Genomic DNA, 16,610 nt, shown 5'->3' with positions numbered 1-16,610 from the left:
GTCTTCCCTGGTAAATCCTTTACAGAGTGAACCTAAATCCTCTGTCACCTGATCCAGACTAGCACTTGGTTTGAAAAAATTTGTGACCTGGTATTCTGGTCCTAATTCCTCCTGCAGAAGTTGGCCTACACCTCTGGCATGAGAACTGCCTAACAACAAAACTTTCTTCCTTTTCGATAACTTTCCTACATTCTTTTTCAATTTCCTATTGAAAGTTTGTTGTGTCCTGTCTACACCTACCTCTGCTTGAGGCTCATCAGTTTCTAACTGAAGCAACAGGTCAAACTTATTTTTGACATTCACCACAAAACTGTCAGACTTAGTTCTAGGCCTGTTCCTTCTGCTACCTGTTGCCACTTCCCACCTCTCTTTGCCCTTCTCCCTCCTTAACCTGTCCAGATCTTCCCTAGCCTGATCTAGCTCAGCCTGAAGGGCAGCAATTTTCCCCTCCTGTTCCACTATCTTCCTATCTCTGCTGCAAATCCTACATAACCACTGATGAGCCTGATCCACTTTCCCAACACCCACGCCACTGCAGTCCCCCCAGTGAAAAAAACTACTACATCCATCACACCAAACCCCGGAACTAACAATTCTACGGCAAGTCAGGCACTTCTCACTCATGGCAAAAATAATACTTTAGCTAGAATAAATCAATTAAATTACCGAAAATCAAAAAAGACGTTACAAGAATTAAGCCTATTCACAAATGTATATAAGCAAGTTTCTGATTTAAAATTCCGCTGTTTTTCTGAGATCTGTATTAAAACAATGAAGGTATACGCTATTTATTATATATTTCACTCGATGGAATGAAAAGAAGGACAATTAAACGAGATACTGTAACTTTGATTCTCCAAAAACGTTACGAGAATTAGGCCTATAAACAAATGTATATAGGCAAGTTTCTGATATAAAGTTACGCTGTTTTTCTGAAATCTGTATTAAAACAATGAAGTTATACGCTATTTGCGGTAGTTTACTTATTTGTTACCGAGAAACTAGTTAAATTACCGTGAAACAAGAAACAAACAAGTTTACAAAATTTAAGCCTAAGCGCGACTTCGCGAAGTTACGATCTTTTTGTGTTTGTGTTTTGTGTTTGTGGGGCGAGTGCACCGAGCTTGGCAAGACCATTATCGAGGAACTCTGCGCTATTGGGCGTGCTACAAACCGGTGGTAGCTCTGCGCGCTGTAGGCAGCATTTTTCAGTGGTCGACATCCTAGTGATCGTGCCGTATTTTGGATGGTGTGTTCTAGGACTGACCACGTGTATTGCTAAATTACGGTTGCATCATTGGTAGAGTGTTCCGCTGGATGTATATGATTTGTCGTCTTTTATATATATATATATTGCTTGTACAGCCCTCTCGCAGTGTCCGGAGCAAGTATGGTGGGTCTGACACACCGGTGTCAATGTGTTCTTTTTTCCATTTCCAGGAGTATATATATATATATATATATATATATATATATATATATATATATATATATATATATATATATATATATATATACTCCTGGAAATGGAAAAAAGAACACATTGACACCGGTGTGTCAGACCCACCATACTTGCTCCGGACACTGCGAGAGGGCTGTACAAGCAATGATCACACGCACGGCACAGCGGACACACCAGGAACCGCGGTGTTGGCCGTCGAATGGCGCTAGCTGCGCAGCATTTGTGCACCGCCGCCGTCAGTGTCAGCCAGTTTGCCGTGGCATAAGGAGCTCCATCGCAGTCTTTAACACTGGTAGCATGCCGCGACAGCGTGGACGTGAACCGTATGTGCAGTTGACGGACTTTGAGCGTGGGCGTATAGTGGGCATGCGGGAGGCCGGGTGGACGTACCGCCGAATTGCTCAACACGTGGGGCGTGAGGTCTCCACAGTACATCGATGTTGTCGCCAGTGGTCGGCGGAAGGTGCACGTGCCCGTCGACCTGGGACCGGACCGCAGCGACGCACGGATGCACGCCAAGACCGTAGGATCCTACGCAGTGCCGTAGGGGACCGCACCGCCACTTCCCAGCAAATTAGGGACACTGTTGCTCCTGGGGTATCGGCGAGGACCATTCGCAACCGTCTCCATGAAGCTGGGCTACGGTCCCGCACACCGTTAGGCCGTCTTCCGCTCACGCCCCAACATCGTGCAGCCCGCCTCCAGTGGTGTCGCGACAGGCGTGAATGGAGGGACGAATGGAGACGTGTCGTCTTCAGCGATGAGAGTCGCTTCTGCCTTGGTGCCAATGATGGTCGTATGCGTGTTTGGCGCCGTGCAGGTGAGCGCCACAATCAGGACTGCATACGACCGAGGCACACAGGGCCAACACCCGGCATCATGGTGTGGGGAGCGATCTCCTACACTGGCAGTACACTACTGGTGATCGTCGAGGGGACACTGAATAGTGCACGGTACATCCAAACCGTCATCGAACCCATCGTTCTACCATTCCTAGACCGGCAAGGGAACTTGCTGTTCCAACAGGACAATGCACGTCCGCATGTATCCCGTGCCACCCAACGTGCTCTAGAAGGTGTAAGTCAACTACCCTGTCCAGCAAGGTCTCCGGATCTGTCCCCCATTGAGCATGTTTGGGACTGGATGAAGCGTCGTCTCACGCGGTCGGCACGTCCAGCACGAACGCTGGTCCAACTGAGGCGCCAGGTGGAAATGGCATGGCAAGCCGTTCCACAGGACTACATCCAGCACCTCTACGATCGTCTCCATGGGAGAATAGCAGCCTGCATTGCTGCGAAAGGTGGATATACACTGTACTAGTGCCGACATTGTGCATGCTCTGTTGCCTGTGTCTATGTGCCTGTGGTTCTGTGAGTGTGATCATGTGATGTATCTGACCCCAGGAATGTGTCAATAAAGTTTCCCCTTCCCGGGACAATGAATTCACGGTGTTCTTATTTCAATTTCCAGGAGTATATATATATATATATATATATATATATATATATATATATATATATATATATATATATATATATATATACTACTGGCCATTAAAATTGCTACACCACGAAGATGACGTGCTACACACGCGAAATTTAACCGACAGGAAGAGATGTGATATGCAAATGACTAGCTTTTCAGAGCAGTCACACAAGGTTGGCGCCGGTGGCGATACCTACAACGCGCTGACATGAGGAAAGTTTCCAACCGATTTCTCATACACAAACAGCAGTGGACCGGCGTTGCCTGGTGAAACGTTGTTGTGATGCGTCGTGTAAGGAGGAGAAAAGCGTACCATCACGTTTCCGACTTTGATAACGGTCGGATTGTAGCCTATCGCGATTGCGGTTTATCGTATCGCGACGTTGGTGCTCGCGTTGGTCGAGATCCAATGCCTGTTAGCATAATATGGAATCGGTGGGTTCAGGAGCGTAATACGGAATGCCGTGCTGGATTCCAACGGCCTCGTATCACTAGCAGTCGAGATGACAGGCATCTTATCCGCATGGCTGTAACGGATCGTGCACCCACGTCTCAATCCCTGAGTCAACAGATGGGGACGTTTGCAAGACCACAACCATCTGCACGAACATTTCGACCACGTTCGCAGCAACATGGACTATCAGCTCGGAGACCATGGCTGCGGTTACCCTTGACGCTGCATCACAGACAGGAGCGCCTGCGATGGTGTACTCAACGACGAACCTGGGTGCACGAATGGCAATCGTCATTTTTTCGGATGAATCCAGGATCTGTTTATAGCATCATGATGGTCGCATCCGTGTTTTGCGACATCGCGGAGAACGCACATTGGAAGCGTGTATTCGTCATCGCCATACTGGCGTATCACCCGGCGTGATGGTGTGGGATGTCATTGGTTACACGTCTTGGTCACCTCTTGTTCGCACTGACAGCACTTTGAACAGTGGTCGTTACATTTCAGATGTGTTAAGACCCGTGGCTCTACCCTTCATACGATCCCTGTGAAATCCTACATTTCAGCAGGATAATGGACGACCGCATGTTGCAGGCCCTGTACGGGCCTTTCTGGATACAGAAAATGTTCGGCTGCTGCCCTGGGCAGCACATTCTCTCACCAATTGGAAACGTCTGGTCAATGGTGGCCGAGCAACTGGCTCGTCACAATACGCCAGTCACTACTCTTGATGAACTGTGTTGTCGTGTTGAAGCTGCATGGGCAGCTGTACCTGAACACGCCATCCAAGCTCTTTTTGACTCAATGCTAAGGCGTATCAAGGCCGTTATTACGGCCAGGGGTGGTTGTTCTGCGTAGTGATTTCTCAGGATCTATGCACCCAAACTGCGTGAACTTGTAGTCACATGTCAGTTCTAGCATAATATATTTGTCCAATGAATACCCATTTATCATCAGCATTTCTTCTTGGTGTAGCAATTTTAATGGCCAGTGGTGTATATACTTAGTAGATCCTTTGTGGATCACGTGAGCTTCCACAGTTCCTCCTGCGGTTTTTCCATCAGACCATCATTTTCTCGCTCATGGCTTTCTTTCTTTCATGCGTCCACTTTGTACCGGTCTTTTTGGCTCTTGTCTTTGGCTTGGACTTCCCACTTCTCTATTTTGCTTCTGCAGATGTTACGGTCTGCAGTGTCCTGAATGGTGAGTTGAGCATCAGTAAGGTCTCTTCGTACTTGTTCGGACCATGTCATACCTTTAAGGTTTTCAGTGTCTCTGAGTTTCTGGCGTGTGGGTCTATACTCAGGGAGTCTGTGTATGTGTCTATAGTATTTTAGGCATCTTTTTCTAATGTCAGCAGCTATATTTGAAATTTTCCCTGTAGTTTTGTTGATTTGCAGTTTATATCCAGCTTCAATTTTTCTGGGTCCAAGGAATTTCCTAATCATCTTTCGTTCGTCTTTTTGTAGATTTTGTAGCAGCATCTTCTCATGGAGTGAAAAGGTTCTGTTGCTTACAGCACCTCGGGTTTAATGACAGTGCTGTAGCGCCTGATTTTTGCATGCATGGACATGCACTTTTTGTTGTAAAGTTGGTGTGTTCGACGGTTGGCTCTCTCTAGTTTCTGTGCTCGAGTTTCTTCAGATTTTATTTCTAGTTCAGTGGGTTCCAAAATTCCCCCCAGGTATTTAAAATGTGGAACTGTTTATCCGTCCATATTTTGTGGCTAGACTCTGCATGTGTAAGAGTGTACACATAAATTCCATTTTCTCAAAAGAAATTTGCAATCCAACCTTCTCGGTGCATTCCTTGAGTATATCTATTTGATGTATTGCATTTTGTTCACTGTCTGTCAAAATTACAAGGTCATCGTCAAAGGCTAGGCAGGTGACTTCAGTTTTCCTTCCAATCTTCATTGGTTTCCATAGGCCACGTTTTCTAAGCTCGCTCTCCCATTCACTTATAACTTTGTCCAAAACGATATTGAACAAAGTTGGAGATAGTCCGTCTCCTTGTCTTACTCCAGTTCTGATCTCAAAATATTCCGAGATATCCCAAATGAATTTTACTTCAGAGCTTGTGTTGAAGAGAGTCAGCTCAACGAGCTTACGTGTTTTCCGGTCAAGTCCGAGTTCTGTTAGTGTGTTGACAAGGGATTTACGGTCGACTGAGTCATACACCTTCTTGAAGTCGACAAATGTACATACGGTGGGCTTACGTCTAATAGCTCTGTATTTCAACGTTGTTTTTAGATTAAAAATTTGTTCAGGGTAGGAACGTCCTGGTTGGAAATCCGCTTGATACTCCCCAATCTTGTGTTCGATTTGTTCCTGTGTTCTCTGCAATAGGCATGAAGATAAGATCTTGCAGGTGACTGGTAGAAGTGAAATGCCTCGGTAACTGTTGACATCCTGTCTCCTTTTTTGTGCAGGGGATGGATAAGTGCACACTTCCAATCGACAGGTAATTCTTCTGTTGTCCAAATTTCTTTAATAATTTCCGTGAGCTCCTCAGGTGATTTAGGGCCTAAATTTTTCAGTAGTTCTGCTACTATGTTGTCTTCACCAGCCACTTTGTTGTTTTTGAGAAGGTGGATGTGCTTGAGGATTTCTTGTTTTGAGGGTGGTATCGCGTCTTGGTTAGTGTGTGCGGGTTCGATAAGTGGGAACCTTTCTGTGCGATCTGAACAATTTAGGAAGTTGGTGAAGTAAACTGCGAGTTGTTTGTAGTTTTCTTCATGTGTAAGTGCTAATTTTCCATTTTGTTTTTTTGAAGCAGAGATTTTGTGGTGTGTATCCTCGTATCCTATTTGGAAATATCCTGTAGAAATCTCTTATATTGTAATTCCGAAAGTCACTCTCCAGTTGTTCCAGTTGTTCGTTTAGGCATCTTCTCTTGGTTTGTCTGTTGGTTCTGGCTGTTTCTTTCCGTACTTTGAAGAAATTTTGTTGTTTTTCTGGCGTTTTCTTGCTGCTGTATTTCTGGAAGGCCAATTTGCGTGTTTTAAGGGCGTTTTCACAGTTGTCATTCCACCATGCATGTTTTTTTCTTTTTTTTCAGCGGTAGTAGTTCCTGTGCTTTACGCATGACCTTGTTTTTGAACTCTTCCCATGTGTTTGCTTCCTCTTTCTCCAATTCGTCCTTTATGGTTGTTTTGTGGAGACTGTTTATGTCGAATCTCTGCAGGTGCGATTTCTTTGGATTGTGCTTTGACTCGTGTAGGATAGTGGTCTGAGTCAATATTGGCACCTCTTAGGACTTTTAGAAAATGAATTTCTCGTTGCTGCATGTGATTGATTGCTATATGGTCAATCTGGAATACTCCAAGTTCTTGAAGAGGAGAGCGCCAAGTTTTCTTCTTTCTGGGGTGCTTTCGTAAAGATGTCGGCATTATCTTCAGTTTGAATTGTTGGCAGAGATCAACTAGTCGCCTTCCATTGCTGTTGGTAAATTTGTGCTCACGATATCTGCCTATAGCGTTCCTGTGTTCTTTCTCTCTGCCCAGTTGTGCATTATAGTCAGCAAAGAGTAAGATGGTGTCCTTCATGGGGATCTTCTCCATAGTCTCCTCCAGTTGGTTCCAGAAATTCTCCACTTCGGTAGGGTTTTTCTTGTTGTCTATGTTGATTGGGGCGTGAGTGTTGACAAGTGTATAATTTCTGTTGGCGCACTGTATACGCGCTGTCATGAGTGTTGTTGACGGGATTGACTTCCTTGGCGGAATTTATGATCTTCTTGGAGCAAGTATCGCCATTCCCAGCAAGGGGCACCTTTGCCAATTAGTCTATCAGTTTTTCTCTTGAATATGCGGTAGTTGCCATAATCTATGGTATCATCGTCAGTATACCGTGTTTCCTGAAGTTCTAGTAAGAGGATTTATTGTCTGTCGAGTTCTGTAGTAAGACTGAGTAGCTTTCCAGTTTGTATTAGTGTATTGATATTTATTGTGACAATGAATGTTGGTGTTTTAGTGGGTAGTTTGACAGAGAACTCCGACTTTCTCTGAGTTCGTGGTTGCCCGGGTCCCCCATAATCCGAATGCCCGGTTGCCGCCGGTCAATGGGTGGACTGATTACCACCTGGGGTAATGTTCTTATTCCTCTCACGAACCATATGCTTGTTATTAAGTTTTTTCCAGCTAGGGTGGTTGTGTAGAACCAAGCATTGCTAGTTCTTGGAGCATTTTCCACAACAGACGCCGCTTGTGTTTTAAGAAGACAATTCTTCCGCCTTCTCTGCCAGTGAGATCTTCACCTTAATTTGCCATCAAAGCCCTTGACCCTCTTCACCTGTACCCTGGTAAGGGGCCCCTACGAGGTATTACAAGCCGGTCCAGCTCCCCCTCCACCTTTCTCAACCGGGCTTGGGACCGGCTCTGGTGGAGTTGTATATGATGTGTTATTTATTCATGGGCTCAGTGCTGGAACTGTGGTGAACTGTAAGCTATTGAAGCTTAATTTCCCTTGTTTTAAGTTCTGAAATTTTACTTGTAGTATGTTGCGCAGCATTGCAAGTTTTGGTTATGTAAATTCGTGACCTTCGTAATACTTTATTCTATATTATGTATTTAAGGTTTCTGTAAATTTATTGTTCTGGCTAGTCAATAGATTAATTTCATTTCATCGTGTTAGTAAGCTTCTTCATTTTATTGAGGTTTCGAGGTAGTATAGCCTCGTATTTCGGGAGAAAACTTATATTTGATTCAGTCCCAAGCGTAGTGACTTGGTGGAGAGTTTTGCTAGGGAACATGTAATATTCCTAAGTAGATCAACTTTGACCTAGCCCTCTGCACAGTTGAAACGAGTTTTCCCTCTTGTATCTCGGCTAATAAGTTTTTGTATCCTAGATCTGCCTTCCAGCCCGGTTGTTAATATACATGCTTGCGTGGGGCTACCTCAATTGCGTTAATCGTCCACGCTTTGGTCGCTGAGAGGGTCGCGTTGGCCACTCCGCACATACGTGATCCGAAAGGGATGCCTAGACATCGTGCGACACATCTGGTCGTATATGACCATTCCAAATGGACTCCGTCTGTATTGTGTGCCTGTTGCAAAGTTAAGTTGTTGTTCTTTGTGAATGGGAACTGGCGCTTGATCTTTAATATATCATGTAATAACTGCTGGTTGGTTTTTCATTTTCCAAGAAGTTGCTTACTATACTGTTCGATGTTTTTGCATCTGATCAGTTATTATTTTGGTTAACGGTTTTATATGGACCTAGTCTTCCTTAATTTTATATTGTTCCGAATCTTATTTTTCTAAGGCAATGTTGTTGATGAAATGTTAGTTATTCTTGTAATTTTGATCCAATTAATTTCCTTAAAGAGTGCTGTTTTTTATTCAGGTGGTTAAGTGGCTGATTTTTGTAAAACAAAAAAATTTTATGTACTGTTTTATTCTGAGTGTTAACCAGCTGTGAACTTCCATTTTGATTATGTTAGTTACAGTCACATTATGTAGTTGTGAGACTGACAAAGCAAATTCTGAATTAATTCAAGGTTAAAAGTACCTTCATTGAGTTGATTAATTGCTCAATTGAATAGTTTTTTCTGAGCGGTTGTGATAAATATACATTTTTGTTTGAAACTATATTGTGAATGATGTTTATCAACTTCGGATCAAGTCGTCCAACTTGTTTTCATTGAAATTCCTCTGCACACAGTTTGCCCATTTCAGTATACAATTAAAAGTTATTTGTTGCTTCACCACAAATATGCAAAACAACTAAATTGTCCTTCCTAACCTCCGGTGTAAGTTCAGTGCACATGAAGTTTACCAAGAACTAATGATTGATTACCCAGTATATTATTTAGTGTCTAAGTACAAACGCATGAAAGCAGGTAAGTTCAACAAAAGGAGTCATGTAGACCACAGTCATCGATTTAGTTGTGATCAGCATAATAATTCCTAAGTCCCATTAGCACTGGTGCTTGATGATGATAAGCCAAGTCTGTTGGCCGTATAATGACAGTGATCACAGATCACAGTTAGCAGTCTAAGTTCCACGCAGGAATACAAATCTCCGAGCACCAGTCCCATGGGGTGCCAGGTAGGAACAGACGAAGTTCATTGACTGACGCCTGGCTGCTAGTTGTAATTGCAGTGCAGTGTCCTCATGGTCGAGCTGCTGCTGGAATCACGTGGTGTTGATCCAGGAACTCGCTCTGCACCGGAAGTTCTTGCAGTGGCACAGCAAACTGACTTGGCTGAGAGCGTCCAGATAACTCCCTAAACACACCCCTGCTGAAATGATGTCTACGTGATGTATGGACAGCACGTCACTGGCGGAGCAAATATGTGCTCATGACTGTCACACTACTACGTGGGATAAATGTTCGCTGTTCTCGGGCTGGCATCCCCTATGGTGAAACTAGCTCTGCAAATAAACATAGGTTTTCGCGGCCATTGTCACAGTCAATAAAATTTTTCTCGGTTTGTGAGCGCATTGTCACTATGTAAAACTACCGACGTTTCGGTCAATGTTGCAGGTGACCTTCTCCAGACGTGTCTGTTACATAATTCTGATAAGCTGTTAAGGATGAAGTAGAGGGATGTTAGAAGTTCTTTATTGGTGTTTTTATTATTTCTTTTCATTGGTGGAAACCCGATGTTTTGATTAGTGTTTGCATTACCGCTTGTGATGGTGGAAAGAGGCAGGTATAAAAGAAACAAAGTTTTCTCATTCAGCAGTAAACAAAAACACCCTGATATCACTTGCAACAGTCATCGGGAAACGCCTGTAGTTTTACTTATTGACAATGCGGCCACAAACCGAGAAAAATGTTACTGACTAGCGCCGGATGTTTCTGAGGTGCCGGCTGGCACTCTGATTCAATATAGCCCGGCGAGTTTTGGACTCATTCTACCTTATTTTGATGGATAATCCTTTCTCGCATTACTGTAGCCATCACGATTTCCCAAAGGACTGTCCCCTGCAAAGCCGGGGTAACTTGCTGACCACGTCTGTGATATGCGTAGCCATACTCACAGGCAAAGATCGTGGGTTTGGCACTATGTTAAATGTATATTACACTCCAAGACAAATATGCGACGCACCACGAAGAACTTATCCGAATGGGGCGCAAATAAGTAGATATGAAGTACATGTACAGACAAACAAATGATCAAAATTTCAGAAAAATTGGATGACTTGTTCAAGAGAAAGAGCTTCAGAAATTGGGCAGGTCAGTAACGTGTTGGCCCACCTCTGGCACTCATGAAACACTTATTCGGCTAGGTTTTGATTGATAAAGTTGTTGATACTGTCCTGAACGATATCGCGCCATATTATGTCCAGTGGTTCAATTGGCGCGTTATATCACCAAAATCCGGAGTTCGTTCGAGGGCCCTGGCACAATGCTCGAAACTTTCTCAATTGATGAGAGATTCAGTGACATTGCTGGCCAAGTTATGGTTTGGCAAGCACGAACAAATGCGGTAGAAACTCTCACTAAGTCTGATCAGGCGTTATCTTGCCGAAATAAAAGTCCAGAATGGCTTGCCATGAAGAGCAACAATACGAGGCTCAGGATATCATCGACGTACCGCTTTGTTGTAAGAGTGCCGCATATGGCAACCAATTGAGTCCTGCTATGAAATGAAATGGCATCCTAGACAGCCACTATTGGTTGCTGGGCTGTATGGCGGGTGAAATTCATGTTGGATCCCATCGCATACCGCGACATCTCCAGCCATGTCTTTGCTGCTCAACGAGGCTCAGTGCAAAGTGGGATTCATAACTGAAGACAATGAGATTCCAAGAGGCTCGACAAATAGAAGTAATGATCAGGGATGCCATTTCTTTTCATAGTAGGACTCCTTTGGTTGTCATGTAAGGCACACTTACAGCACAGCGGTATGTCCACGATATACTACATCTCATTTTCTGCCGTTCACAGCACGCCGTCCTTGGCTTACATTTCAGGAAGGTAATGCCCACTCGCACCAGGCGAGAGTTTCTACCGTTTGTCTTCGTGCTTGCCGTTCCCTACATTGGTCAGCAAGGTCTCTGGATCTCTCCCCAACAGGGAACATTTGGAGCATTATGCGCAGGCCCTCCAACCAGTTCGGGATTTTGATTATCTAGCGCTCCATTTGGACAGAATTCGGCACGACATCCCTCATGAGGACATCTAACTACTATAGCAATCAATGCCAGGCCGAAAAAGTAGAAACGTAACTCAGTTTATTCAAAAGTTGTGCCAGGTGAAGGTCGAATCCTTGTCTGCGGCTCAGAGCAGAAATCGTCTCAAAGAACAAAAAGAAAATGAAGTTAAAGAGTGGCTTCTTAAACATAAATAGTGGGTACTAAAAGATCTTTAACCTAACACTTCCAAAACAAGGCTGTCCCACAGTAAAGTGGATATTCAGAGTCCTTCTATCTTTAAGGGAAGAAGAGAACAAGGAAAGAGTCAAATACCCACATTTCTCAGGATAAACGGGCCTCAAAAAGCCGAGACAGGAAATTGGAACGGTGCTTTCCAACAGGCACATCCACTAGTCAGTATCACTTTGCAGTAAATTGAGCTTGTTAACACAGCTGTCTTTGAGAAGATTGTGGAGAGGGCGGGGGCACAAATCGATTACCCATATTTAGTAGGGTCTATCTGGACAAATATGGTCTTATTTTTAACTGTGGAGAGATAGGAACAGTGGAGTGGCTCAAGGAGATGGTGCCCAGAGTATTTCTCTGGGAGTAGGCGAAACTTCAGGTCAAGACAATAGGTACCACTTTGGGAACCAAAAAACTATAAAGCATGAAGTTACGTTAAGAACAGAATTTCATTCAATCCGATGGCCGACTTCTCTTTCAGGAACTTTGTAACCGCAACGTGAGCAAGGAAGCCTTACGAGAATAGTACTCCTCCTTCCCGGAGAGTGGTGGGTAGCTACTAAGAGCAGAATAAAAGTCTGATTGGTTGTCATGCCAATGCCCACAACTTGTTGTGGGGAAGCAGCAACAGAAACATCAGAGGTGAGCACCTACCCAAACTTGTACTAGAGAATAATCAATAACCTTGAATAGGGATAGGGAATCTACCATCAGGAATACAGGAAGGAGAGAAGTAATTGACATAACTTTTAGGTCCACTCGTGTGGGTAGTAATGTCAAATAATGACATGCAGCGATGGAGCTATCTTTATCTGGCCGCATGTATATTAGGTTTGAGGTTGAAATGGATACTAAACAGACCATGACATGTAGAAATACCAGGGAAACAGACTGAGACTCGAGGAGGAAAGACCAAAACCCAAGCTTATCTGAAGTCAGAACTTAGTTAAGAATCCCAGTAGATGTTGAGGAAATGGCAGATGCAGTGATATCTACCATCTGTCTAACCATCAAGAAGCGCACATGCAGAAATGTATGTTGGTGGAACAACAATCTGGAACTGCAAAGGAAGCTGGTGGGAAGACTGTTCAACCTTGCAGAAGAGAAAGGGCAATGGACAGAATATCGGGAGGGGCTTGTCAAGTACGACCTTATGATCTAGCAAACGATTCTACCTTACTGGAAGGTATTCTGTGACAAAGTTAAAGTTACAAAATGGTTCAAATGGCTCTGAGCACTATGGGACTTAACATCTGTGGTCATCAGTCCCCTAGAACTTAGAACTACTTAAACCTAACTAAACTAAGGACATCACACACATCCACGCCCGAGGCAGGATTCGAACCTGCGACCGCAGCAGTCGCGCGGTTCCGGACTGAGCGCCTAGAACCACTAGACCACCGCGGCCGGCAGTGAAAGTTACAGCTACATGCGCCAGACCGCGTAATATCCTCACTAGGATATCAAGTAATCGAGGAGGAACTCTAAGGAAATACTTTGGTGGTTATAGAAGGATAGCAGTGAGACGCTGGATGTCCTTCCCAAGACTTACTTCCCACAGTGCAGATAAATGAGACCATGTGTCAGTCTCTAAGAGGTACTAGTTTACAGGTAATCAAAGAGAAATGTGTTGATATTTTTAAAAAATCCGGTGAGTGGTGGGAACGTTTCAACCATCCAAGTCAACAGGCCCATACTGTATCTTCCCAGCTATACTGCTACAAACAGGAGGCTGTCTAGATTGTTTATAATCAGCCTATCAGCGGGAATCATTCCTAACGCTTGGAGGACAGTGAGTATTGTTCTCATTCCAAATCCAGGAAGAATTGTCATACCAAGGCTAAGAACAAGAGATCGATTAGTCTGTCCTTTGTTCTAAAGACGTTAGAAAATCTGGTTACTGAACACATTAGGGAAAATAGGTTAACTGACGTTCTTCTACAAGCAACTCTACACCAGGTAAATCATGTAAACTAGCACTTCACCAACTTGGTGGGAAGGAGGAAAAGCTCCAAATTTTCACGAAATAGCTCTCTTCGTCTTCCCAGATATCAAGCGGGCTTTTAGCAATACGACGTTCGAATCAATTGTTAAAGTTGCAGAAGCGCACGCCATTAAGACCATCATGTATAGGTGCATTAAGACCATGCTAAACAGAAGAAAGATAGAAACCACCATGATGAATGAGAAAATAGCAATTAACAGCAACAGGGGATGCTCACGAGGAGGGCGTTTGGCGCCACTACCATGGAACCTAGTGGTCAATGCAATCACTGAAGATTTAAATACTAGTGACTACGTTTACCAAGGATACGAAGACGATTTAGTCACAGTGATACTTGGCAAATCTACTAGCAATCTTAAAACAATCGATCAACGTATATTACACATTGTGGAAGACCTGGTGCAGAAAACAGGATCTAACTGGCAATCCCAAGAAAACTGTTGTAGTACCATTTACGAGAAAGCAAATCCAGCACATATATTGCAATCGCAAGCTCCTCGATGGAACTCTGCCAGTAGAGGGGGTAGTGAGGTACCTAGAGGAAACACTGCACGCAAAACTGTCATGGATCGCTCACATAAAGAATTTATGTTACAAGGCAGAAAGCACACCTACGTCCACTAGAATAAGGCGTATGACAATTGTTATATCTACAGTATGATGGAATTAAGTAGATGAAGCTTAGTAAGGTACAGACATCGGACTAGTTAGCTATAACAGGAGGAATTAGCAGCACACCTACAGCTGGTATGGATACCATGTTGGACATGGCCTCATTACACCTTTTGGTTACAATGGAGGCAGCAGAAGGGCCATTCAGGTTAAAAACTAAAAACAACAGGATTCCTTTAGTATATCCAGAACCTTACACCATTATAACGAGAATGATAGATATAGGTATTGTCAGGAAAATGTCGGATGACCATACAATAACTTCCAAATGCGTGAATAAAACTTTCAATTTGCATTGCATGCAAATACATGCTGCGCCAGCCCAAAAGGGATGCACATGCGTACATCAACAAAAGGTTAAAACTAGTTAGAGCCTGCGCAAAGGTGTAGTTTAACGAAAATTGTTAGCGAAGTGATGTTAATCCAAAATATGCAGGAATTATGATTGGTAACAGTTCAAAAGTGTCACTCGGGCTAAGAAACGAGCACAAAGTAGTAGGGTTAAAAGGGAGAACATAATGGTACATAGGACTAAATATTGTCACACTAAGGAATTATATTTGTTACATTTGAAATTAACCGCCTTAACTGTTGACTCACAGCTGCAAATTTTCAGAGATAAAGTTGATGAATGCATGGTTAGTGAATGGCAACCTATAAATGGTGTACAATATCGCCAACTGCAATGACTTCGTCCATACAGAGGGAAAAGTTGCTTTGTTTTGCACTTTCATAAAGTTAGAAGTGGGGCAGTAAATCTTACAGATATTTGCTGTTCATTTGAAAAAGATGTCAATTACTTATAAGGGGCCGAACTTTTGCATTCAATCACGAATTAAAGAAAATTAAATAGCAAGCATAACTGCAGTTGTAAAAAAGGTTTTGTGCTTAGGGTGGATTATCACGTCTTGAGGAAGCGAAAGTGGGGCCAGAATGTAAGAACTGGTAGCAAAAAACAAATTTTGTTCAGGAGACAATGTTATCAGGTATTAATAGAGGGTTAAAAATTGAGAAGGCACTTGTTATAAAATCGGACAATGGCAGCAGACTTGTTATCCTCTTTGAGGTGATTTATGCAAAACGTATCATTGATTTTTTGATGCAGAATAGTATAAGTCTGGTTGAAAGAGACCCCACAAGATTTGTAAATGTTACACTCAAATAGAGAAATACATGTGTCTAATTATCAACTGTATATCTTCACCGTTATAGCCTCTATATAGGTTTCTCTATCTTAAGCAGAAGAAAGCGTATAAACTTCCAAGCGATTGCAGTATTCCGAAAAAATTAAGTTTTTGAAAATGGGTGTCACAAATTAGTGTTACCTAAAGATATGATTTTGACTCCTTTCGAGTTCTCATACGCCCCTTAACATTATTGAGAGTTACGTTTACATAATGGCACCATGGACAATGGTGAGCTTGAGGAATTTCTAGAGGCCCTCTGCTTTAGCTTATCTTACAATTACTTCAGCTGTGATGGCTGAGTTTATCAGCAACCAGACGGCCTGGCCATGGCTAACTCTCTCAGGATTGTTCGCAAATATTTTCATAAATCATTTGGAGAAAAGAGTTTTAGGTTTGAATTCGGAACCTCTTATCGACACAGTCTTCTCCAATGGGAAGTCTACAATGTTTTACTATCATAAAGGTAACCAAGATCGGTTCACAGATATTTTGAGTATTTTCAAAGAGCGGCTTCCAAAACCAAATATACACTAGAACTAGGAAAGGATAGTAACACCATTTCCTGTATCTGTTTATTATTAGGAGATACAAGAGCCTTGGTTCTTCTTTTTTTCGAAACCCAACGATGTCAGACGCGATCATATGGACAGATTCGAGTCAGCAATTTGGGAAATTGCTCCTTTCACTCAATGATTATGCTCTGTTGAGGTTGCCATTGAATGAGGGGAAGATTAATACAGAACTTAGGATTTAATCCCTGGTCAGTAGACTTTACAATAAACAAAGGCAGGGAAGACCGTCACGGGATAGTGAAGCCACGAAATATCTTTTAATACAGTATAAGGGACCTATGTCAGAATCATCGGCTAGTTCTTTTCCAAAATTGCTTAGGGCTTCGTTTCGTACAGCCTACCAATTTAAATTCAAATTACGACTTAGGTTGATTGCTCAGGTAAGGGGCTCTGACGTGGATAAATTTGATTCCTCGTGGGTATATAGGCTATACACTCTGGC

This window comes from Schistocerca nitens, chromosome 7 (genome assembly GCF_023898315.1).
Source record: "Schistocerca nitens isolate TAMUIC-IGC-003100 chromosome 7, iqSchNite1.1, whole genome shotgun sequence".
Lineage (NCBI taxonomy): Eukaryota > Metazoa > Arthropoda > Insecta > Orthoptera > Acrididae > Schistocerca > Schistocerca nitens.
The sequence above is the reverse complement of the archived record's forward strand: the minus strand, read 5'-3'. Positions refer to the sequence as shown.